Raw genomic sequence first — 20,698 nt, 5'->3', positions numbered from 1 at the left:
CATCACTACGTGACTAGTCCTAAGTTGTAGCAAACTTTATTTGCATTTTGCTGGAGAAAGCATCTAATTCTGTTCTAGATTACACATCATTGAGCTCAAAACTTCATAATAAATCCCAGTCCGTTGGGTATTAAACTCCAGGGTATTTAGCTGTCTTTGCATACAACATGGTCTAAGAGCAATGATAGCAGATTGAAGGGAACCCAAGCTTTGGTTTCAGCTTAGCTACTTATTACATGATCTGAGGCAAGTCGTTTATTCATTTGTACAGAGCGGACTAGAACAGATAGCAGATAGCAAGCAGCACTAATGTTGTTGCTCCCAACTCCTTTGCCTGGGCAGACATGACTAATCAATCGCAGCCCGATTCGTACTGACCTAGAATGGTCCTCAGGACCCTTTTCAGTACAGCATTCCAGGCAGCTGCCACCGGTCATCGGAATTGACACTCAGGTTGGAATCTGTGTAAAAGTTTAGGTCTAGATACTCTATAACATATGGAGATAACGTGAAGGTGCTTTGCAAAGTCTCCATGTTGTACAAGTGTAAGGTGCTACTATTGTAGTTGTTACTATCACATTCACTCGTTAAAGAGGTTTGCATGGGCTGTTCATTCTATACGGGGTGCCAATGGTGGTTTGTATCTTGTCAACACCACCTTCGCGTATTATCCTCATAACAAACCCTAAACGCTCCTGGCATGTTTACAGCCAGCACTCTACATGAAAGCAGTCCCCAGATACAGAGCAAGGCCCTGTGACTGCCAGGGAGGCTGCCAGGGAAATGGACTTACACTTGGATCCTGGCTTCACCTTTTCATGTGTGGGTTCTGGGCTGACACCCTCTCTGGCCTCAGTTTCCTCCTCTATGAAGTGGGCTCTAGAACTTCCTCTTAGGGCTGTTGAACAATGTAAATGAGCCAACACGTAGAAAATCAACTGCAAAAGACAGGATTAAGAAGCTGTGCTCTCTAAGTGCCAGTTCCTGAGGCTGAGGTTTATGATGAGCACTCTGGGACTTTTGCCTCACCTTCTATTTTAGCAGAAGATTGATAAACCGTGAGAGTCAGAAAAGACTTTCAGTCAGAAATAGTATTTTTTTAGTGCAAGACATAAGCACCCTGGTGTGCCCAGGAGTTAGGACTGTGGCAGCCCCAGGGAGCCGCCTTCTCCGGGCGGCAGGGATGGCAGAGTGGCTCCATACAAAGGGAGGCACGAGGGACAACACGGCTGGGGTATGTGACGCTCTGCAGGGATGGCCATTGGCGCGGGGAAGAGGAACGCTGGGATTATTGATGATAATTAGCTCTCATTTGTACCCACAGATAGCAGGTCTTGAAGCATCTAACCTGATATAGCAAGAAGTCGAATTTCCAAATGAATGAAACAGCCCTTTAAAATGTGTAACATTTTCACCTTTGTGATACAAAGTTTGCTGAAACACACATACACTTTGCTGCTTTCTTAGAGAAAACAGATGACATTGACCCATCCTCGGTGTCTCCAAGCCTCCCGAGCACTGACTACATTTGTACCTGCACAGTGAGGCCCCAGGATCTGAGATAAGCTGCGCTTTCTGAATGCTCACACCCACATCTGGTAGGTTTTTCTCTCCCACTGTTACCGGGCTGTCGATAGACATTTCTTGCTTCTCTCAGGAAGACAGTTTCTAGGACTCTCCCCATCTTCCTTTTCACTTGATACGGAACCTGATCTGGGTCTAGAAGTCACGGCTCTTGAGAAAATTCTGCCTAAAAGAAAAAATTGGTTTCTAACTTCTGACAGAGAGTTGAGAAGGTTTGCCTGAGAATGAAGCGCAAGTCTTTAAGAGGATTATTTGGTCTATTTGGAGGGATTTTAAATTAACTTCATCTTCGCTGTGTTCCCTTAAATTGGAGTTCCTGGATGAGGGGCTCTAGAGGACGAGACGTTAGTGTATAAACAACTGAGATGCTGGGGAGAGGGGACAAAGTGATCCCTTTCACCCCATCAACATTATCCTATTCGCTTTATGGAAATTGTAGCTAATATTTTGAATTAATCAGATTGCACAATCACAGGCAAAAGCATAATGCAAAAAACTTGTTATGGAAATTAAAAATTTTAGGGCCTAGATCAGTGGTTCTCAACCTTCTGGCCCTTTAAATACAGTTCCTCATGTTGTGACCCAACCATAAAATTATTTTTGTTGCTACCTCATAACTGTAATGTTGCTACTGTTATGAATCGTCATGTAAATATCTGATATGCAGGATGGTCTTAGGCGACCCCTGTGAAAGGGTCGTTCGACCGCCAAAGGGGTCTCGACCCACAGGTTGAGAACCGCTGGCCTAGATGAAATTCGAAGATGAATTTTGTATGAAGAAATAAAACAGTTTTGTTAGAGTAATTTGCTTTATTACAAGGGAGACCACCTACAATATCATTAAAATACTGTCCCATTCATCACAGGCAACGCTTCCCAGAAAACAAATTTCAGACAGACTCCAGGCTTGATAAATATCGAAAGGATGCATCGCTGGCCTGCCTCTGCCGGTTTTCCTTTTGACGATCAGCAGGCTTAGTAACAACAAGACATTTCCTAACATAAGCATTATCATCCACAGAGAAGACTGGAAATCGTGAGTGATGCGAGCAATGTCCCTTGGTTATGACAGGAAGGCTGCATATGTAATCTTTGAAGGGAATAAACATCTTCAATTTCTAGTATTATATCATCCAATTCCAGGAAAACATTATCATAATATGAAATAGATGAGAAAGTAAATCGCAGTCAGAACTATCTGGCAATGAGAAAGGCTAGGTTTTTCTCTCTTCTGAGTTGGGCCACCCCCTTAGTGGGAGCAGCTGGTAGAAGGTGGTTCTGGGTTCAGATCTCAGTGCCTGTGTGACTTAGGGCAAGTTACTAAATGTATTTCGCTGAACCTCTGTCCTTCTGACATCAAGGAGTGGAAGCGATCCTTCCTTCCCAAGGATGGCATAATATGCAAATGAGACAACGTACATTTATGTACCACCCTATATTTCCTCTATGGAGAAACTGCAGGGCTACCCTCCCCGCCCCGCCCCCCCCCCCCCAGTGTGCTATTCTCACGGCCAACCCCAGCTCCCCTTTTTATGTCTTACTGCATAGGGGCCCTGAGCCACCCAACCTGGAAGCCAGTGGCTGTCTACACCTTCTTCATCTCCTTCCTCCCACTGGCTCTGACCCTTCCCTCCCCCAATTCATGTCTGACTTGGGATATCACCTAATCTATACCTCTTACAGAGTGTGTGGCTCACCCACAGTGGTGAAGGCTCAATAACCTAACATTTTGTCGAAGTAAGGAATTGTAGTTTTTATCTCTGGATACCTATGGAACTGGAGTGAAGTAACAGAGAAACAGCTCAATAAATCCCAGTTTGCTCTCTCCCTGTCCCTGCTTGGCTCAAATTGCTGACATGTGTGACTCTGGTGTCACTGGCTCTTGCTCTGACAACGCCTGCAGGACTGGGCCCTGCGGGTATTTCTGGTGGGACCTTCTGGGTATGTCCCATGATCGACCACCACTGCAGTAACAGGGAGCCCCTAGGGAACACTGTGGTCCCCTTTTACAGGAGAGGGCCCGCAAGCACAGGGCATTCAAGTCTCTTGCTGGAGGTTAAACAACAGTGAGTGAGCAGGATCCATCTCAGATTCAGCTGATGCCAGAACTCATCTAGCACCATCCTGTTCCCTCCTTAGTCTGAGGGTCACCCTGGCACCCCACACTTAATATTGAAATGAGATCATGCATTCCGTTCTAAACACTGCTGGTGCTTTGGGCTGGTGCTGTTGGTCCCTTTCCCAGAGTTGGTCAGAGTTCTCTCTCTCTCCTTTGTACACTAAACTCTATCAGAGGTGCAGCAAAGCCCCTGTGTCTCGATGTCCTGTACAAAGTTTCATGAAATGGTCTTATAGACAGGGCTTAAGCCCATCAGGTATGGTCCTGGTAAGGGTTGGTTGTCTGTTCTGTTTGATGAGTGCCTGTATTGCTTTGGGTGTTAAATATTTTGAATAGCACCTCTGCTCTCAGAGCTATGTCTCCACAGGAATCCACAGATGCATGCTGATGGGAATCTGAGCCTGAAGTTTAACCCGAGTGATGGACACCATGCTCCAATCACAAATGCCTGTCGCCTTCAAAGACCAAGATGGGTTTGGATGAATGGTCAGTATCAGAGTGATTCAGGATAGTTTTTCTCCCAGAAGCTGTACACCAAGCATGTCAAACTCAAAGGCTAACACGGGCCAAATAAACAAGGTTTAAGTTTATGTGGGCCGCAAAAAAACAAAAGCTTCAATTATCATAGAAACATAGGTTTATTTTGATAGAGACATGCTGAATACAAAGGGCTGAAATAAGTAACAACATAAAATAATAGAACATTTTAACAAAAATTAATATTTTTTTGAACATTAACTTACCAGACACTGAGTAACTGCACAAATTAATAAGCGTGATGCAAATAAACCTATTTTTCTTCTTCTCTGAAAGCGAAATATTTCCTATTGCGCACACCAAACAAGTCAAGTCAGTACAAGACTAACAATGGGGCAATCGGCTGCTAAAATATTCGCTGCTGGTATTAGTGGAGAGAAATGGTGTGCCTGCGCGTAAGGCGTGCAAGGGAAATGAATGCAACAGGATTATAGTAATCAGTCATTAGCGAATGTTGTAGTTTGTTATTAATAATTATGTATAACAGGATATTGTAAAAATTAAGTTACAAAATTTTAATTAAAACATTTCTTACATATCATTATATTGGCTAGGCCGCAAAAATATTCATTGTGGGCCGCAAGTTTGACATACTTTTTGTAGACCTTCAAGCAGACAGACATTTGCTGATCTATGTCACTCTGCTAGGTATGGCCAGACACAGCTGAACATGAATGGAACAACATTACTTAACCTCTGCCCATCAGAGATATTAAGAGTGAATCCTCAGAAAGAAAACAGACACCCCCAAATACTCTCACAATAAATATAATATATTTCTCAGAGTTTTCTTCTTTTGATTTTAATGTAGGCTGATGACATAAGTCCAAAACATAATTCTAGGAAAGAATCTTACAAGGGGACAAAATAATGTATTTCAAGTGCATGGCTTTCTGACAGTTTGGCTTTTAAGAGTATGGGAATTACAAATGGATTTCATCTCGCATGCCAATGCTGATGAGATGCCAACACATCCTGAAGCGCTGGTGGGGAAGAATCAGGTTTGAGCAAGAAAGAGTCTAGGCTCAGCCTAAGAAGCTGGCCAGGGGCTGGGATGGGACAGTAGTCTCAGGAATTTGCTGACCCGGAACCTGAGAGAAAAATGGACTATGTATCCATCAGATAGTTTTCTGATAATATTGAGCTTTTTGATAAGTAATGACTTGTAAAGATTTCAGTGTACCTTTTCTGAGAAATACAAATATTCTACATTGTAACATTCAGGGTAAGCACATAAACCACAGCAGTCAGCTTCAGTCAGTAGGGATGGCATACCTTTATGAATGTTAAGAGATGCTAATTTAATGGAAGCCCTCTCCACCTGCTCAAGGAAGAAGACCATGGAAATATCTGAGGCAGGATCAGAAGCGTCCTTGGGAAAACTTTCGGGTGCACTATAAGACATGGAGGAGGAATAACTACTGCTCATTCGAGAAAGCTCTCGGCCTGCTACTGACTGAATACTTAACCATGGGCCACCAAGTTACCATGAGACCTGAGTTGCCTAGGACTCATGAGGAGGTACACTACACTCAAAAAGAACTATTTGCGTTTTCTAACTTACACAGACAGGAATCTAGGGAATGCGTGTGGGAATGCTCACGAAGGATGTGGGATAATGGTGGAGGGAACATAAAGTTGGACCTGGCTTTTGGATTCTGACTGGAACTTACACCACTCACTCTCCTTCTCAGGCCTTCAGACTGCAGATTGTGGGATTTCTTAGGCTCCATAATTATGTGGACCAATTCCTTATAACAAAGCCTATCCTATATAATAAAAGCCTAATATGCAAATCAACCAAACGGCCAATCGCTATGATGCACACTGACCACCAGGGGGTAGACGCTCAATGCAGGAGCTGCCCTCAGCCTGCAGGCCCCAGGCCAGTCAAGGCGAGTGCCAGCTGGGGCCCCCCCTACTGCCCCACAGAGGGAGGCGACTGAGGGAGGCGACCAGCGGCGGTGGTGGGGGGCGGGGCCGGTGAGTAGGCTGCACTAGGCTGGCCAAGGTGGGTGCCAGCAGGGGACACCCCCTGATCGCCCCGCTGGTTGCCCCACAGATCAGCCCTGATCACCGGCCAGGCCTGGGGACCCTACCCAAGCATGAATTTCATGCATTGGGCCTCTAGTTCACATATAAATAAATATAATGAAAATCATATATATCTCTATCTCCTATTGGTTTTTTTCCTTGGGAGAACCCTAATTCAGCCAAGTTTTGTAACATCTCTATGTCTTAAGTTCCTGATCTTAGAAAATTGGAATTAATGGAGTTAATTAACCCTGAGTTGTGAGGATTAAAAAAAGTTGATTCATATGAGTTAGCTGAGGTCAAATCAGCACCTTACACATTTTCATATCCTTAGCACCTAGTCAGGCTTCTGGCAGAATGCAGATGGTCATAAATATCTGTTAAATGACCATCACTTTTTCAAAATACTCCTAACGCATATAACTGTATTATTATTTATTATTCAACAAATATTTATGGGTACCTACTATGCCTAGGCATTGTGCTAGGGCCTGGAAACATAGAAAAATAAATATTTTCATTAAATCGACACAGATTATGTCAAACTATTTTTTTCCTCACAGAGCTATTCTTAAACAATAATTCATTCCATGAAAACTTTCTTTTATTGAAATGAAGTAATAAAGAATATTAATTTACTTAAAAAATTATCTTTATTGCTGAAAGTATTACAGATGTCCCCTTTTGAGCCAAAGAGCAAAACAAATATTAAACAGAAGATAGGAATTTAAATAAGGGTACTTGAGCTCTATTCCATAGTGGAGATGTTTCCAGATTCAGAGCAAAGGTATATACTTAACTTGGTTTCAAATAGGTTGATGATTCTGGCTTCCCCTATAGTAAGGCTAGTGAACATAACATAGAGCCATTTCCTGAGTAATTGCAACATGATTAGATTTTGCAATTCCTCATATGCGGGTTGGCTGGTGTGGTTTGAAATAATTAGATTACAGGGTGGTCCAATTACTTGGTATAAACAGTCATGCACACACCCTAATGCTTAATTACTGTGAGTAAATCAATCCCACCCCAAATTCACCGGCTGAAACTAACAATAGTTTTCTTTAACTATACTTTCACAGTGTAAGGAACTCAAGATGCTGGCTAAGACCCATGATTAAAACTTCAGCAGTTAAAACAAGAATCTGCAATTCTACCCTGATTTAAGCTTTACAGTCATTTCTCTCTCAGACAATTGTTGGGGTCCAGCCCCAGCAGGTCCAGGGGTTCCCAAAGGTGTGGACGGAGTCGGCGAAGAATGAATGACACGGAGACAGCGTTCAGTTGATCAGCATAGCCAGGTTCTCTCTTTATTGTCCTGTTACATCTGTATTTATACCAGTTGATTTTAATCCTATCCATTCTATTCCAAAGGTTAGGGCGTTTCTTATCTCCATTCCAAGGTTACTCTATTGTTCTATCAAGCTACAAGGAAGTAACTGAAGGAGATTATCCTAAGTAAAGATTTTGTAGCTTAAGCATGATTGTTTGTAGTTAAAGTGATTAACTACCTGCCTGGCACTTAGTTAAGGGGTTTTACGGATTTATTCCCTTCCTTAGTCCTGTTTAATCCCTAATTCCAGGGAAAAAATCCCCACCTGGGAAAACAACTTTTCTTGGGGAGGTGGTCCTGTTTAAAACACATAGCGCTAAGAGGGGGAGCAAACATATGCTATAGCCGCCAGGTCTCTTGAAACATAAGCTGTGCAGATGTTTCTTCCCTGCAGCGACTGTGTCAAGCAGCAAGGGTGGACCGGCTTCCGGTAAATTCCCCCATTTTTATTTTTTAAATGACAGCACGTGTAAATCAGTGGCCACCTTTCGGATTGGGTTGTTTAAGACTCGGAAGAAGACTTGTTTGTGACTTTGCCAACAGGTCAGTCCGAGGCTTAACCCTATATAGGCTCCCCACAGACAATTTTTAAAAATGCAACACTTTCAACAATAAAGAATTTAAATTAAAAAAATAATACTCAGAATAGAAAACAAAAAAACCTTTCTTTGCTGATCATAAAATACTATGCTGTACACCTGAAGCTAATACAAAATAATATTGAATGTAAGCTAATTGACAAACAAAATTTTTAAAAAAGGAAAAAAACTTAGCTCTTTTGTAAGAAATTACACCTGGGTCTTGTCCAGGGAAATTTACCATTCAAGTTAAAGAAGTCTTAGGACATTATGGCTAGTTACAAAGAAATACTATCTGCAATGGAAAACACCTATCCTATTTACGCTGAGATAACAGCCAAATAAAATCCATGAAGCTATTGCTGATTTCGCCGTTATTATTCATAGGCCATCAGTTCCACTTTCTTGCTAGGTTTTAACAGAAGTTCCTAGGCCAGGGAAGGGGAGGAAGCCTGTCCGTCCACTGCCAGGGGCCGCCGCTTGGTGCGATCCGCCCGAGGGCCCCAGGCTGGGCCGGCGGGAAAAGCGAAGCTGCAGAGCGGAAGGGACAGGGGCTAATTAAGTTAACCCGGGGCGCGCTCCCGCTGGGCCCGCGGACCGCGGCTCGGGCAGAGCCAAGGGCGGGGACTCCTCCGATTCAAATTTCGAGCGGGCCGCCCGCGCGAGGCTCAGCAGGTGCCTCGCCCGGCGGCGGGCATTTCCGCCTTACCTGCCCGCAGGGCCGGAAGTCACCTAGCGGAGGCGCGGCCCCGCCCGGTGGCCGGCGTTTCAACCGCGCGGAAAGCCTCAAAGTGTTCGCCCGTGGCCGGCGTTTCAACCGCGCGCAAAGCCTCAAAGTGTGCGCCCACGTGTAGTCACGAGTCTCCACGCTCCGGGCCGCGGGCGCCCTGCCCTGCCTTCAGAATGCCCTGGGCCCGGGGAAACCGGGGCAAAGCTGGGGGGAGCGAGGAGGAGGAGGGGGAGGGCTGTGCGAAGCCCGGGCGCTCCACGTACCCCCACTGCACTGGGTACGCGCTGGAGGGAGCCACGGGAGGTCGCGCATGCGCCGACTGTCCTTCAGGCGCGTGGAGAGAGTCGCGCATGCGTAAAGCCCAGACGGGAAAGTGGAGCAAAGGGGTGACTGGCAGGTTGAGGGCGCTTCAGCGACTAAGGAGCCGCGGCGGCCGGGAGGCGCGTGCGCAGAGCGCCCGAAGGGGCGGGACTCCTCCACGCGGGCGGCCTTGTGCGCCCCCTGTCGCGCGCCCGGGGACGGAAGGCGCGGAGGGGCGGGGAGGAGGGGGCGGTGTGGAGGGCGGGCGGGGGGAGGGGAGCCGGAGCGAGGGAGGGCTTATCGACCCGGCGATTTTGGTTAAAATATTCAAAATGGCGGACGGAGGAGCAGCGAGTCAAGATGAGAGTTCAGCCGCGGCGGCAGCAGCAGCAGGTAATCATTACGGCATTTTACATATTCATATTCATACTCGAGCCCGGCTCCCGCGGCCCCCCCGCGACTTAGCATAATTTATTAGTACTCAGGATTATTATAATTAACGGCGGGGCGCTGGGGGGCCGGGGAGCGCCGAGCCCCCGCCGGGCGCCGAGCGGAGGGGGAGAGGCTCTCAGCGGCCGGGCGGAGGGGGACCCGGGGCACCGGGGGCTGCGGCCCGGCCCGCCGGCTGCCCGACCCGGCCCGGCCTCCGCCTCCTCGCCGCCCCGAGCCCGAGCGGGTCCGCGGCGGGGCCGGGGCCGAGCAGGACAATGAAGACGCTTTACATATTCATAGCGGCGGGCGGCCCGGCGGGCGGGCGGGGGGGCGTGGAGGCCGGGCGGCGGCGGCACAATGCCGGGAGGCGGCGTGCCCGGGCGGACCCGGCGGCCGGACCCGAGCACGCGTGCCCCCGGGAATGGCGCGGCGGGGCGGGGCGGCGGGGGGCGTCCGCGGGGAGCTCCCGCCGCCGCTCGGGACCCGGGTCTGGCCGGGGTCACGGCCCCGCACCTCGCTGCGCCCGCTCGTCCCCCGGGGGGCGGCCCGACCCGAGCAGGCCCGCGCCCGGGGTGCGCAGGGCGACAGTGGGCTCCGCCTCGCGCCCTCGGCGACCCTCGGGCAGCCCCCTTCGGAGGGCATGTCCTCGGGCCGGCGGTCAGCAGCCCCGTGGGTCCCTGTCGGGCGCAGTCCCCAAGGAGCCGGGTGGAGGCGCCGGCGTGCTGTGGCCCCCGCGCCCCTTTCTGACCCTCCCGGAGTCGGGGCACGCACCCCGGAGCGCCCCCGGGTCCCCGGAACGCGGCGGTGAGGCCGGCCGGCGCCGGGACCCCCGGCCTAACAAGTTGCTAACATCCCGGTCTCCCTCCCGTGGGAGTGGGGAGGCGGGGATCCCCGTCGGTCCGCGGCCGCGTCTGCCCGCCGGGGGCTGGGTCCTCCCTGCTCGCCGCTGCGCGGATCCTCTCTCATTTGAATAATGTCTAATTCGGGGAGGTTTATATTATTGAAATGGCCGCCTGGCTTTCCCCGCCTCTCATGTTTAGTAATTCAGACCTTTAATAACAGCCACTCACAGCCCAACGCCGTGTTTATATTTTACATTCGCCCCATGTGCTTTTGTGGTTCGATATGATTCTTTTTTTTTTTTTCCTTGGCAATCCACAGGGCTCTGAGATCAAACCCAGGCTGTGCCGGGAAGAGAAGGGGGAGCGAGGCCTGGCTCCTCCTGCAGTTGCCTAGGCCTCATGTTCTCTGCCGCCTGATTTATTTACTAATAACCAAAATGACTCCCCTCACCCAGTCCTCACGCACCCCCTCCTCCGCGGGCACAGCTGACCCTCCAAGGCCTCACCAGCCTTCCCACAGCCCCGAGCTGAGCATTAACTCTGCCTTGTTCTGTTTTCTCTTAAGAAGACTTTCCTACAGTGTGCAGTAATATTGGGCCTAAGGGGGACGGGGAAGGGGGGGGACTGTCCTGTTTTCAGAGGCTAAATGAAGCCTTTTAGGGTTTCACTTTGTTTTGGTGGAGCCCCTTGCCCTCTGGCTCCAACCCCCAAATTAAACACTTAAAGGTGGATTTGCAGGATTTTTGAAACCAATCTTTTTTTTTTTTTTTCCCAGTTGGGGAATAGCTAAGTATTTTATAAATCCTAATTTACAGCACTTTCAGAACTTCTCAGGGCTGCGCTCACTTTTCAACCTCTTTATTGGAATTTAAAATGGGGCTGATACTAATTTTGTGCTGTCACTGTCACAGATTTGCTTATTTTCATTGGAGCACTCCCGAAAACAGAAATGGGGTTCTGTTTTCTTTGAGTGTTTGTGTCATGATTAAATGAGTAAAATGGAGGAATAAACACTGTCATTGTGTCCACCCTCATCTCTGAACTTACCACCCTCCCAGCACATCCGCCCCCTCTTCTTAAAATTGTCAGAATTGATTTTGTTCTATGTACGTTTGGGACAGTTGGTCGGCGAAAGGCAGATTAATTTCAACTATGTAGAAGAAACAGTAATTTTGAATTTTGGTCTTTGCCTTGATGAAGTTTTTCCTCCATTTTATTTTGTATAGTTGTAGTGTTTTTAAAATCATGTTGTTGCTTCTCATGGGGTTTTTTCCCAGGCTGGGAGAGGAAAGTATCAGAATTGTTGTTAAACACTGATGTGTTAAACCTCTGAAATTATGTTAAGGCCTTTTAGGGTCAGTTGCTAGATACAGATTTGGTGAGACTTTGATTTTCAGTTTAATTTGTAACAAATATCTAGATTTAATGGGCTAAAGCCATTTTAAAATAATCAGTTCTTACCGTTTTTCTTCTTTAACCTCCAGTAGGCAGGCCCCGAAATGCAGCAGGGGAAAAAAAATCTGTGGCTTCCACCAGACTGTTCAGGTGAATGACTGTTTCAGAGATCTGAAGCTTGAGGTCAAGTGGACAAAAAGCAGGAATATGATTTCCTGCCTTAAGTAGCATATGTTTTTGCACCAGATTCCCAAGATGTGGTCAAACTGATGATGTCACTGGACAGAGGACAAGGTGCAGTTAATTTGATTTATTGTCCTGAGGTGAAGTGTAGCAGCGAAACCTTCTCATAGGGAAACCATTTATCTCGGGACAATTTCCTTTATAGCTGCAATTTAACCACCACCGAGGCTGTAGGTATTTTATCCAAGAGGAGAAAATGGACATTGCATTTTACAAACAAAATTTCACTGGAACAATTTCTGTAATACAGAAAAGGATGAATATTATGAACTGGCCTTTTATATTCTGGTTGGCTTTCCATGCTATTGTAAAAATTCATTTCCTCAAATTCTCAAATGGAGACTATAGGCCTTAAATAAGTGTCATCTTGGAAGTGATCCAGGTGCATGCTCATTTTAGATGGCTTCTTCCTGACCCCCCACACTCTCGGAAGCTGTTTCTTGACTTAATCAGAGCACAGCCCAGGCTAAAGGAGAGACCATGTGTGTTCCTTGTATCTATTTCCACAAATAAAGTGAAGTTAAAGAGAATGAGGGCTAGCTGTTCTTTTAGGTTGAGATTATAGTGTTTAAAATAACGTAGAATACTTAACAGGAAAGCATGTGCTTTGCAAGCAGTTTTTAAAAATATAATTCATAATTCTTTTTGGGTTTGTTTTAGTCTGGACAAGTTTGTGCATTTTATTTTGATTGATTAGTGATTTTTAAAATTGAGGTAGTGATTTTATTTATAATTTTTGACATCTGAGTAGATTTTCCTGTTAGACATTTTTTATCCAACTAGTTTATCTTAGTGAGGATTAAAATGCCCTGGGAATGTGGTAGTATTGCTTTATTCCTAACTCTGACTTGTGAGCCAAGCTTATTGGATGGAGTATTTTATGTTATTTTTGAGCCTCCAGAAGTTGTACGGTGCCTGTCTGCTTTTGCATCTGTCAGGTGGCTTCCACAAGTTTTCAGAAAACCCATTGTCACTTCCTTCTTACCTTGCCCCACTGGTGCTTTTGAATTTAGGTCCTGAAAATTCATATCACTGCTGACCAAATGCTTTTAATTTTTAAAAGGACCAGTCTGGCTGTAACTGGTTTGGCTCAGTAGATAGAGCGTCAGCCTGCGGACTGAAAGGTCCCAGGTTCGATTCTGGTCAAGGGCATGTACCTTGGTTGTGGGCACATCCCCAGTAGGAGGTGTGCAGGAGGCAACTGATAGATGTTTCTAACTCTCTCTCTCTCTCTCTACCCCTTCTTTGTAAAAAAATCAATAAAATATATATTTTTTTAAAAATGAAAAAAAAAGAAAGGACCAGTCTGCTTGTAAGCTATTTTTGTACAAGTAATTTTTAACCTCTTTCCCAAACTAATTTCTAATTTCTTTCATTTTGTCATCAAAAATCCCAGTAGTCAGGGGAAATACAAACAACTACTGCTATTCAGGTTTAAATGGTGTGGTATTGTGCTGTATTTTTAATTTACCGATTTCTGAACTGATAGGCGGTATAAAGCAGCAGAAATGAAATGTCTCACTGCTGTCTGGGTTGAAGTCATTGTTAAGCTGTTATCCACCTGGTCAGTGGATTCTGAAATAAGTTAAATTAAATTGCTCTTATCAAGCCACCAAATGTGTTTAAAGGAGCCTTTAATATCTTAAGCAGATGATTCTATAATCCCAGAACTGAACATTTAAATGCTATCTTTCATAAGTGTTTTCCATTCAAAATGAAATATTTAAAGTTTCTTAAATCTGTATTACTGGATCTTGAATTTAGTTGTGTTTTTTCAATTGGTCACTCATCTTCATGAATATCTATTTCCTTTGTTGCAGAAAGACTCTAATATTATGTAGTGATGACTGCCTTGTTACCAGTTATTTTTGTTTTGTATTTAATATTGAAAACCCACAGCCCCAGTCTTTACATACTAACCTTCTTTTGGCCACTATTAAAATTAATTTTATTTTAAAACTCTGGTGTGTGACTGTCATTAATTTGCTTTTATGCAACAGTATTAGTTCAGTTACACAGTTTTTGTAATTCATAAAGACTGTGAAACCTCAATTTGAGCAGGGATGTGTTTTCCTAATGGAAGTGATTGCATTCAGAACTATTCAAATAATTACTGTTTACAGAACAGAACAAGTCACAGACAAAACATGCCCCTTTTCGGTCACCCCTGTTCTTGTTGCTCTTGCCTCCTTTAATGTTAAATGCCTGAGCAAACATGCTTATTATGTATTTCTCTGGGGAAATCTAATATTGGGTGGTAGGTAGCGTGTGGATCGGCTAGTTCCACATCTGCCTTCCTTGGGTTTCTGCATCCCTCCTGGATGGAGTCTTTCTTCCTCTTCCTTTTAAGGACATTCTTTGGGCCAGAATTCTCCCTTATTATCTTTTTGTGTTGCTTAAATAAGATAAATATCTTTCAGAGTGGAATCAAGGTTGAACGAGGTAATAATTATGGTTCACAGAATAGCAGTTTCCTTCTCCATCTTCTTTTACTGGATGTTTTTGCACATTATTGACATTTTGTGAATAAGGATAATTGGGTAATTTTGTAGATTTATATTTCTTCTTAGGAACAAATCGGTTTTGTGTTGTACTGACATCTTTCTGACCGTGTCTAAGCTGGCAGTGAGCCCTTATAAACTCTTTCAGCAGTAATAGCATTGGGACCAAAAATAGCACGAGCGGAGCCAGGGCCTGACTTACTGGTCCATTTACGGGATATTTCAAGTTGGAAATGAGAATTGTCTTGAGCTTCAGAACCTCTGATGGAAGAAGCTCTTTATGTACCATGTGTGTAGTTTATAGAGCTGTGTGTTTTAACTACAGGAAGTTAACTTATTGAGTATTGATATGGTATCTTGTTTGTACTCAGTGACTGATATCGCTTCTTTGTTTTTTCTTTTTAATTTATTTTTCCCAGTTAAACACTCAGGTTTTCACTGTTGCCTAGATTCTGCTGACAGGACTAGTAAAGAGCAAAAGAAGAATCAGCAACCTCTTGATGTATCAGATTATTTTTTAAGTACCGTCCAGGAACCTGGGTATTCATCCAGAAAAGGAGCCATATTATTAATTTTTTCAAAAAGACAACGTGAAAAGCACAAATCTAAGCTCAATATGAGTATTGGTTGTAGTAGCTTTATGCAGCCTGCAATATTAAGTACAGTTTGTCACGTGATTTATTTCCTCATCCACTGTGTCACTTTATCGGTTTTTATGTTGGAACTATAGCAATAATGTATATGTAAAATTAGTAAAATAATAAAAATTATGGTTGGTCTTATTTTTATTTTGCTGGTGGGCATTCACTTTGCAATCAAAGATAATAAACATTAGGTTGTGTATGTTAACTCAGTTGTGTTTGGCAGGTGGTCACCTTAAGTAATGGGGTTATACTGACTGGCTTTATAGCCTACTAAGTGAATATACTTTTTAGAGAAAAGTGACTTAGCTGTTTTCTTGTCTTAGTCACTTATTTTAATGGTCTGTTTAATGGGGAAGGGGGAAAGCCCCCCTTTTTTGCTGATTCATACTATAGCAAGCAAATATATTATAATGAATCTTTTAAAAAATAGTTACTTAAACAGTTCTTTGCTTACGCAAAGTGTTATATATACCTGCTCTTGTGCTGGTTATCTTTGGGGACAGCAAGGGACTATAAGGCTCTGCTGTGGGACAGTTGATATGTTTACTTAGGGAAGATTGAAAGACAGTGTTTGTAATTACATATTAAAATATGTAACAGATAATAAGGATCAGAGTAGAGATCAGGGTGTGTCTGCGTTTGTAGGAGCCCACCCATCCTAGAACCCTATAGCTGGAAGGTAATGTAGATGCACTGGTTGTAAGCCATGACTACTAGTAGGTGCTGAGAGGGTCTCACAGTGGGTCAGTGGCTTGCCCACAGTCTCTGAACAGATGAGTAACGGATCAGAACACAAGACTTCTGACTATCCAGTCTCCTCCTCTCCAGTCTCCCTCCACCACGTTGCTGCTAGTCAGACTTTCAGTAGGAGGTGAGATTTTTAAGCTGAGCTCAAAAGGGCAAAAACATTAGAGGAGGGAGAAGACGGGAGGTCGTGGTCTAGATTGTGCTGTGAAGGTGAAGAAGGAGGTATTTGTTCCGTGCGCAGAGAGGCTGGGGAGGTTTTTAAAGTAAGGAATCTTGTGGTAAAAGAGATGTTTTAGGTTTGATATGGTAGTGTGCAAGAGAGTTGGAAATAGGAAGGGAGAGATTGTACCCATGGAAACCAGTATATAAAAATTGAGTTGTGTTGGCTGACTGGCGTAGCTCAGTGGTTGAGCATCCACCTATGAACCAGGAGGTCACAGTTCCTGGTCAGAGCACATTCCTGGTGTGCAGGAGACAGCTGGTCACTGATTCTCTCTCATCATTGATGTTTCTATCTCTCCTTCTTCCTTCCTCTCTAAAATCAATAAAAAATTTCAAAAAAATTGAGGTGTGTTGTTTGTAGACGAATTGCTTTAAGTGCTGTTAGAGATACAGACATAATAAGACAATTACCTGACCTCAAGAGGCTTTCGATCTGATATGATGTAATGAAATAGATCATCCAGGATGAAGACGATGAGCATGCTGTCCATTTACATCGCAGAATAAGAACCTGTAGGAGAAATTTTTGCCTGGTCTTATAGTAGGAACTCGTTTATTTCTGACTAGTGGTTTTGTTTTCAGTTTTTTGGACACTGTATGCTTGACTTAGTTTTCTTTCCAAGTCAAACTACAGTGTTCAGGCCAAATCATTAACCTGAAAGATTACATAGGCAATTGTGGTATGCATTTTTCTTAGCGGCATTCCACATCCCATTTTGTTTGGTATTTCTTTTATTGCTTCCACTTTAAACTCTTGTTATTTGTGTTTTATGTGAGCTACTTTCTATCCTTTCTGGAGCAAGGCAGGTATAAAATTATCATAACTGTGACATAATGATAATGTCGGTGTTTTTATAGTACCTTAAAATTTATAGCAGCACTCTCATTTTTATTACTTAAGTTAGTCCTTTCAGGCAAGTATTATTATACCCATTTTATAGTTGAGTAAAATAAAGCCCAGATTAAGTGACTTTCCCAAGGTCACGTGCTTAGTAAGCACTGAGTGTGCTTGGGGAATAGCCAACACTTGCAGGTTAGTGATAACCTGGGCTGTGTTCTGGAGACTGGGGGAAACCAGGCTGTGACTGTTAGCAGGGCTCCCATGCTGTGGTGCTGGTGAAGGAGTTTGGATTTCATTTGCTAGGCAGTAGAGAGTCATTGAATTTTTTTGTTCTTGAGCTATGATCAGAGCCCTTAATTTAAGTGTTTAGCAGCTAATTAGAGTCAAAGGGGAAACAAGGTTTGAGTTTAGATGAACAGAAGTAGGGAAGTGGAAGATGGAGGCATTTGGGGAATAGGCAGTGAACTCAGTGATAGACATGTCATTTCAGACATGATTGGGTGGGTCCTATTAGATTATACATTCACTGTGTGATCAACATACAAATGTGAGGATTGAGGTTTGTGCTCAAGCCACTCTGTGTGGACTGAGCATTGAGTCTGAACACTAAATTCTAGACATCTCAGTTGGCCTTGGCACTGACTTCTGTGGTTGTCTCTTTCAGCAGTGTGATGGTGATAATACCGGTGTCAGAGGATGCTGTGGGAGTAACAGACGCAGAGCAAAAGCATTTTACAGTCCTGTTGTAGTTTTTCTTACATGGGCACAGAGTTAGATGTGCTGCTGGAGAGGAGGAGCTTTGGCTCTCCAGTGATTTGGGGCATCTGACGGAAGGGTGTTCATTTCCAGGTGTGGCCAACACCTTGGGAGAGGGAGCAACTCCCCTATGGTCCTCTGAAATTCTACAGCGGAGCTGCTGCATTGTGGCAAACATAAACTGGCCCTGGATCTCAGGCCCTTCTGCTGAATGCCCCACTCCCACGTCTGCCTCTGCATTCTTACCTTTTACTACTTCCTTGAAGAGCATGATCGAACAATTCCACCAGGAAGTCCCCTTACAGAGCCATCACAAACATGGCGTTTCTTTGGTCAGGTTTTAATTTTTAAAAAATCTCCCTAAAATTGTGTTCAAGACCTGTCTTGGGAGGGTGGCTGTGTTTTATTCTGCTGCTTGCTCAGGCTTCTCTCACTTCTCCTCCCCCTCCACAGTCCCATCCAGGTTTGAGACACAGGACCTGAAACAGACCATGAGTTCTGATCAGGCTGGAGTTTTGGGTGCTCTGAGAAGCTCACATGGTCCCTCTCTTGGGATGTCGTGGTGGGTGCGGTGTGTGTGCCGAGGGCTTGGGAGCTGAGGACCTGGGTTCTAGACCAGCGGTCGCCAACCGGTGGTTCACGGACCACTGGTGGTCCGTGAGGTCCGAAAGGTTGGTGATCGCTGTTCTAGACCATTGGTTAGTTTTGTGTCTTTGGGATAAGTTACTTCACCACTGATTTTTTTCTTTTGCATTTGTAAATAAGAGAGTTTTCAAACTTAAAAGCCATCAGAATTCTTTTTTAAATGAATTTGAGGCTGACGCTTCCTGCATGAAAGGTAAGCATGCAGCTATTGCAATTGAAGTGGGTGCAGGGCCAGGGTGGGAAAGTGCACTCCGCTCCTTTGTTCCTGGATCCTTAGGACTCTACGCTGCACTATGTGAAAACTTAGCCTGTTTATCATTCGGGACCTATCTGTCCATTATTCTTGCTCCACAAATAGCTCATCCAAGCCTGTGCTCTTGTGCTACTTTCTCTGAATTTAGCAAATTCAGCACTTCATTATACTCAGTCTTATTTTTTCTCTAATTTAGTTTATGTAAGTAATTCTTGTCTCAGAAACACTTTGCTGGGGACAGAGTAGATATTTAGCAAACGATACTGATTGATTAAACTATGGGTTCTTGACCTTTGCTGGGATAAGAATCACCCATGGCATTTTTTAAAAAATTGATTTTTGGAGAGAGGAATGGAGGTAGGAAGGGAGAGAAAGAGGTCAATTTGTTCCACTTATTTATGCATTCATTGGTAGATTCTTATATGTGCCATGACTGGGGATCAAACCCAAAACCTTGGCATATCGGGACAACTCTAACCAACTGAGCTACCCAGCCAGGGCACCCATACAACTTTTTCAACATGCAAAGGACCAGGCCTTCCCTCTTGAGTTTCTTCTACAGTAGAGGACACCTATAGTTTAAAAAGCTTTGCAAGTTGTTCGGTAGCATTGAATGAGCACTTGTTGCATTTTAAGATTATTGCTTAGACTCTCTTGAATGGTTCTCAGTGCACAAAAATGGCTCTATAGTGGAAGGAAACAGAACTGGAACCTTGGCTCCTTATTGCGTTTATAACTCTGTCTAGCTTTCTGTGCTGAACAAAATCATTTCACTTTTCTGCCCAGAGGTTCTCATCGATAAGTTGGGGATTATTTTCATCCTTTTTGCTTTTTAAGCTGTGGAATTCTTCAAAAACATCTCTTGGGTGAAGACCAGTAAACAGCAGATCCCTTGAATAGGTTGGCTTTCATCTGATACCGTTTTAACAGACATATTAAGAATATAAAGCACAATGGGCTTGATCCTATCTTAGCAACAGAGCTGACTCTCTGGAAAGGTGGTATTTAGATTTTAAACTGGAAACATCTTATTAGAATTTGAATGAACAAGGACAGTAAGCTTATCAGAAACTAGTCGTTCTCAATGAGAACATGAACTGGATTGCAATTAACCATGAAGACTGGTCCTTCGGAATTTACGGGAGGGTTTGGGAAGGGCTCCGGAGGAAGTGGTGTGTACAGAGATGTGAAGGATGCTGCAAGTCAGTTGCCCATGCTAGGAGTAGGGAGTGGGGCTGAAAGTGTTCTTGGCAAGGTACGATACATATATAATTCTGGAAACTAGTGAAAACAGCATTTTCAAGGAACTGAAGCTTGGCTTACTGGTCCTGGAAGAGCCGGATTCAGCTGAAGAGTTGAAGATGATTTTCAAGACCTTGTCCTCAGTGGCCAGATACACAGGCAAATTTTGGAGGAGATTCCACACCTTGCCACCAATGTATTTCTAATGCGAATAAATAGCATTTACTAAGTCTTTGTCGAGTTAATGTTCTAAACGCGTTACAGCATTTTCATGCTAATCCTCACAGTGACCTCATGAGGTGTGTACAGTTGTCACCCTCACCTTTCAGGTGAGAACACTGCCCTGTAAAGAGGCTGAGTGCAGACCCAAGTCTCCTACCTGTTTTGGTCATGGAACCACTAACTGCTACTTCAAGTCAGTTGGATGATCAAGTATTTAGCAACAGTTGTTTCTGAGTTTGTCCTTAGTGCTCTTACATGGTTCCCAGGTCCAGATCATGTGGTCTAGAAGAGTTCCGCACTCCTCTCTGTGTGCAGTGTGGAGAGATGGACACTGGCTTACAGATCTAACGCTAGCCTAGCTTTCAGCCATCTCCAGGCATTGATTACGAACATATTTTGAAGCTGTTGGTATGAAGATTGTACAGTTGATATGCTGATCCTGGGACCCTTAAATCCTGAGCCTTTTGCATTTCTCTGAAGAATTGTATTTTAAACTGA

At 44.5% G+C, this 20,698-nt stretch overlaps 1 protein-coding gene and 1 long non-coding RNA gene across 2 annotated transcripts in view; both read left to right on the top strand.

The window, feature by feature from the left end:
• Positions 1–1,472: 1,472 nt before the first annotated feature.
• On the top strand, positions 1,473–6,069 carry LOC138995830 (uncharacterized). The gene is made up of 4 exons (XR_011468675.1): positions 1,473–1,598; positions 2,451–2,620; positions 4,071–4,189; positions 5,571–6,069. It is a non-coding gene; the product is annotated as an uncharacterized lncRNA (long non-coding RNA).
• A 3,490-nt stretch (positions 6,070–9,559) lies between these two features.
• POU2F1 (POU class 2 homeobox 1) overlaps positions 9,560–20,698 on the top strand; it is a 124,561-nt gene continuing 113,422 nt past the window's right edge. The window contains exon 1 of the mRNA XM_070397304.1: positions 9,560–9,608. The gene's annotated coding sequence lies outside the window, so the exon portion shown is untranslated. The remainder of the gene's footprint in view (positions 9,609–20,698) is intronic.

The sequence above is a fragment of the Myotis yumanensis genome, unplaced genomic scaffold (assembly GCF_028538775.1).
Source record: "Myotis yumanensis isolate MYYU_CA2020_CCGP unplaced genomic scaffold, mMyoYum1.0.hap1 SCAF_17, whole genome shotgun sequence".
Classification (NCBI taxonomy): Eukaryota; Metazoa; Chordata; class Mammalia; order Chiroptera; family Vespertilionidae; genus Myotis; species Myotis yumanensis.
The sequence above is the reverse complement of the archived record's forward strand: the minus strand, read 5'-3'. Positions and strand labels throughout refer to the sequence as shown.